The sequence below is a fragment of the Salvelinus namaycush genome, chromosome 20, assembly GCF_016432855.1.
Source record: "Salvelinus namaycush isolate Seneca chromosome 20, SaNama_1.0, whole genome shotgun sequence".
In the NCBI taxonomy this organism is placed as follows: Eukaryota; Metazoa; Chordata; class Actinopteri; order Salmoniformes; family Salmonidae; genus Salvelinus; species Salvelinus namaycush.
This window is the reverse complement of record NC_052326.1, coordinates 25997911-26003910: the sequence shown is the minus strand read 5'-3', so window position 1 is coordinate 26003910 and position 6000 is coordinate 25997911.

Genomic DNA, 6000 nt, shown 5'->3' with positions numbered 1-6000 from the left:
TTTTTTGGGGAAAAATGTGCATTTTTCAGGTATAAATCACAGTTCTACATTGCAGCTGCAATCTGAAATAGTGCTGACCCAGCCAGAACAATTACAGAGACCAACGTCATATAACGAATTACTCATCTTAAAACATTTCAGAAAAATACACAGCGTACAGATATTGAAAGCCCAACATCTGGTGAATCCAAACAATATTTCAGATTTATTAAATGTTTTATAACGAAAACAAAATGTAGCGCTAAATTAGCATAGCTATACAAGGCAGATTCGGCTAGGCGCCCACGGTCAGTTCACATGCACAACAGATATGATATAACATCGTAAATTGGGTCTTACTATGGCTGATCTTTCATCAGAATGTTGATCAAAGTGTCCTTTGTCAAGATGAGTCGTTGGTTCCGTTCAGAAATCTTCCTTTCCCACTCCATTTAGCACAGGTACCGGTCGAGTGGCACAGATCTCTCAAATGTAAATAAATTGTGACAACGGAACACCGCAAAACTCCCAAAAAAATTCAAATAATCTGATTAAACTATATTGAAAAAACATACATTACGATGATATGGTCACATGTATCAAACAAAATTCGACACGGAGATAGTTTTCATCCATAACGCCAGCAAAACAGTACACAATCGCAGCTCCAACTCGTGCGAATCAGCAAACCGGAAGTTGTCGGTCACGCCAAAGAAATAGGTCTTATTTCACGTCAGTACCAGATAAACAAAGAATTTCTCCTCTGACGTCTTCTTGACACCCAGAGGAAGGCGAATGAGGTGTGTTTCGGGTCATAGGGGGCACGACCATATATAGGCAGAGCTTTGAAGCCAGCATAACACATCTTGATTTTATGTTCTTGGTCATGGAAAGTGCTGTGAAATGACTTCTGTATCACTCAGAGACAAAATTGAAACGGTTTTAGAAACTAGAGATTGTTTTCTTTCCAATGGTATTATTTATATGCATGTAGTAAGAGCAATAATTGAATAAGAGGCAGTTTAATCTGTTGAGCAAATTATGCTAATGGGAAAATAGCACCCCCTGTATTCTCAAGAAGTTAACTGATTTTTGTCCTCTGACGTCCTTGGGTAGGCAGAAGGAGTCTGGAAGAGCATCAAGGAATTTTTGTGTTGTCTGAGAATTTATAGCACGACTTTTGATGCTCCTTGGTTGGGGTCTGAGCAGATTATTTGTTGCGATTGCAAACGTAATAAAATGGTGGTCCGATAGTCCAGGATTATGTGGAAAAACATTAAGATCTACAACATTTATTCCATGGGACAAAACTAGGTCCAGAGTATGACTGTGGCAGTGAGTAGGTCCAGAGACATGTTGGACAAAACCCACTGAGTCGATGATGGCTCCGAAAGACTTTTGGAGTGGGTCTGTGGACTTCTCCATATGAATATTAAAATCACCAAAAATTAGAATATGATCTGCTATGACTACAAGGTCTGATAGGAATTCAGGGAACTCAGAGAGGAACGCTGTATATGGCCCAGGAGGCCTGTAAACAGTAGCTATAAAAAGTGATTGAGTAGGCTGCATAGATTTCATGACTAGAAGCTCAAAAGACGAAAACGTCATTATTTTTTTTGTAAATTGAAATTTGCTATCGTAAATGTTAGCAACACCTCCGCCTTTGCGGGATGCACGGGGGATATGGTCACTAGTGTAACCAGGAGGTGAGGCCTCATTTAACACAGTAAATTCATCAGGCTTAAGCCATGTTTCAGTCAGGCCAATCACATCAAGATTATGATCAGTGATTAGTTCATTGACTATGACTGCCTTTGAAGTGAGGGATCTAACATTAAGTAACCCTATTTTGAGATGTGAGGTATCACGATCTCTTTCAATAATGGCAGGAATGGAGGAGGTCTTTATCCTAATAAGATTGCTAACACCGCCATGTTTAGTTTTGCCCAACCTAGGTCGAGGCACAGACACAGTCTCAATGGGGATGGCTGAGCTGACTACACTGACTGTGCTATTGGCAGACTCCACTAAGCTGGCAGGTTGGCTAACAGCCTGCTGCCTGGCCTGCACCCTATTTCATTGTGGAGCTAGAGGAGTTAGAGCCCTATCTATGTTGGTAGATAAGATGAGAGCACCCCTCCAGCTAGGATGGAGTCCGTCACTCCTCAGCAGGTCAGGCTTGGTCCTGTTTGTGGGTGAGTCCCAGAAAGAGGGCCAATTATCTACAAATTCTATCTTTTGGGAGGGGCAGAAAACAGTTTTCAACCAGCGATTGAGTGCTGAGACTCTGCTGTAGAGCTCGTCACTCCCCCTAACTGGGAGGGGGCCAGAGACAATTACTCGATGCCGACACATCTTTCTAGCTGATTTACACGCTGAAGCTATGTTGCACTTGGTGACCTCTGACTGTTTCATCCTAACATCGTTGGTGCCGACGTGGATAACAATATCTCTATACTCTCTACACTCGCCAGATTTAGCTTTAGCCAGCACCATCTTTAGATTAGCCTTAACGTCGGTAGCCCTGCCCCCTGGTAAACAGTGTATGATCGCTGGGTGATTCGTTTTAAGTCTAATACTGCGGGTAATGGAGTCGCCAATGACTAGGGTTTTCAATTTGTCAGAGCTAATGGTTGGAGCCTTCGGCGTCTCAGACCCCGTAGCGGGAGGAGTAGAGACAAGAGAAGACTCAGCCTCAGACTCCGACTCGCTACATAATGGGGAGAACCGGTTGAAAGTTTCTGTCGGCTGAATGAGCGACACCAGTTGAGCATTCCTACAGCATTTCCCTCCAGAAGCCATGAGAAAGTTGTCCGGCTGCGGGGACTGTGCGGGGGGGTTTATACTAACGTTACTATCTGTACTTACTGGTGGCACAGACGCTGTTTCTTCCTTTCCTACACTGAAATTACCCTTGCCTAACGATTGCGTCTGAAGCTGGGCTTGTAGCACAGCTATCCTCGCCGTAAGGCGATCGTTCTCCTGTATATTATGAGTACAGCGACTGCAATTAGAAGACATCATGTTAATGTTACTACTTAGCTTCGGCTGTTGAAGGTGCTGACGAACCATGTCCAGATAAAGCGTCCGGAGTGAAAAAGTTGAATGAGGGAAAAAAGTTGCGATGGAAAAACTAAAAATATAAACGGTAATTAAAAAGAAAAAAAAAAAAAACGTAAAGTTGTCGGCTAGCAAAGTAAAGTTGGCAGCAAAACGCACAGCAACAAAACGCACAGCAACACGTCTGCAAAACTTCAACCCCAACTTGCCATTACAGTTGGCGTGTGATGCATCGCCTTATGGCGTTGGTGCGGTTGTCTCACACATCATGCCATCAGGTGAAGAAAGGCCAATTTCTTTTGCATCACAGACCTTAAGTAAAGCCGAGAGCAATTATGCATTCGCCATTGTGTTTGGAGTTAAGAAATTTCATCAGTTTCTGTTTGGCCGACAATTCACACCGCTGACGGACCATAGACCCCTCACCTCCATCTTTGGTCCCCACACCGGCATTCCGTCGCTTGCAGGCAGCCGTATGCAGCGATGGGCATTATTGTTATCTGCTCACAGTACGATATCAAGTACAGAAGGTCTGAGCAGCACTGCAATGCAGACGGCCTCTCAAGGCTTCCCTTACCTGTCGCACACACTGAGCACTCCCAGGCTGAAATCTTCTACTTTAAGGAAGTGACGAACGCCCCAGTTACATCTGTCCAAGTGAAAAGGTTCACCCACACTGATCCAGTGATGTCTGAGGTCATGGACATTGTCACTCGTGGAAAAGAAGGAGAGATGTCGGACAGCCTACAACCTTACCTAGTGAGGAGAAACGAGCTCACAGTTCAGTTTGGATGCTTGCTATGGGGTTTCGAGTCATCATACCACCACCACTGAGAAGGCAGTTGCTTGAAGAACTCCATTCAGGGCACTGTGGCATGGTGCGGATGAAGGAGATTGCAGCAATCGAAGACAAGGTCAAGTCATGTTCTGCATGTCAAAAGATGAGGAACATACCTCAGCTAGCGCCACTACACCCATGGGACTTCCCAGAGGAGCCTTGGCAGCGAGTCCACATAGACTATGCAGGCCCACTGGTGGATCGTGTGTTCTTAGTCATAGTTGACGCACACAGCAAATGGCCTGAGGTCATAGTGATGAAGAGCACCTCAGCGGAGAGAACCATCGAAGAGCTACGGTCAATCTTCAGTCGCTTCGGCTTGCCAAAGCAACTCATTAGTGATAATGGCCCCCAACTGGTGTCTGAAGAGTTCCGGTCATTCATGGAAGCAAATGGAATTCAGCACATCAAGTCAGCGCCGTATCACCCTGCAACGAACGGCCTCGCTGAAAGGTTTGTCCAAACGATGAAGCAAGCTTTAAAATCATCACAAGGGAACAGCTCCCTCAATAGGCACCTAAACACCTTCCTGTTAACCTACAGAAACACTCCCCATTCTACAACCAAAGTGGCACCCACGTCAGCCATGATGAAAAGACAGCTTTTCACGCGACTCGACCTCCTGAGACCTCCAAAGACTAAACAGGTTGTACAGACACAACAGAGAGCACAGATGGAGAGACGGAGCAAAAGACAGAAGCTTCATAGCTGGAGAGAGAGTTCTTGCTCGGAACTACTGCAAAGATCCAAAGTGGATACCAGCCACAGTGGTTGCACAAACAGGGCCTGTGTCCTACACAGTTCACACACCGGAAAACATCATCTGGAGGAGACACGTGGATCAACTGTTGCCAGGAACCAACCTCAGAGATGACTCCTGTCAAGTGACAAACCAAGATCAGCTACTAGAGACCTACCATGACTACGAGCCATCACCTGAACATCCACTGCAGCAACCTACAAATGTGGAAAGTGCTCCAGACTCACCTGAACCAGCCAGAGTGCCTACTCAGGGTACTGTTGCACCCCAGTCTGGGCATACACCATCACCACTCAGAGACAATGTGACTGTAGACTCACCTGTACGTCGTCATTACCCTGCAAGAGAAAGACGACCCCCTGACAGGTTGACCATTTAGTTCAGACTAACCTCCGACATTGGGGCAGAATACACCCAAGGGTTAAGTCTGGGAACTGAGGCAGTCTACCCTCTTTCCCTAGTTTAAAAAAGGTTATTCTGAAAAGTTCATTTATTTACATTAATAGAACTTATGTTAAAAAGAAAACAATAGGCAAAACAGTGAATATTTCCTTTTGAGCCATCAAAGGTAAAGGGGGAGGAATATGTTGTGTATTGATATTCTAGTTTTGTCCCTTTAGCGCACATGTAACCCCCCCCTTGCTTACCTACGTTGAAATGCTTGGAATGTTCTTCCTGTGAAACGCATTAAACCATGCCCACGTTCATTTCTACTCCCATCTCATGTCCTGTCCTTATATTAGTTGTATAAGTAATACAGTGTGCTATACAACAGTATTGTTGTATGCTTTAATTCTGATCACTCCCAAACAGTCTTAGCTAAATTCTTGCTTGAGAAAAGGCTCTCTGCTAAGAAGCTATTTGTTTCGTTTTTACCATTTGAATTAAAAATATTCACAGTTAGGTACTTACTTAATTCTTACCCAGAAATGATTTGATATTGAGATAAAAATGGCTGCATGGACCTTTAAGTGAAGCATACCACCCTGCGTCCCACAGCTAGCTTGCCTCTGAATCTAAGTAGGTTTGGTCCTGGATGGGAGACCAGATGCTGCTGGAAGTGGTGTTGGAGGGCCCTCTCTGTCTAAAAAAAATTGTCCCAATTCCCCCACCCTACCCTTTGCCCTGGGTAGGGTGCCATCTTTCGGATGGTGCGTTAAAACGTCTTTGGGATAGGGGGCAGCATTTTCACTTTTGGATGAGTTGGTGCCCATAGTGAACTCCCTCCTACTCTGTCCCAGATGATAATATATGCATATTATTATTACTATTGGATAGAAAACCCTCTGAAGTTTCTAAAACTGTTTGAATTATGTCTGTGAGTATAACAGAACTCATATGGCAGGCAAACTTCCAAACA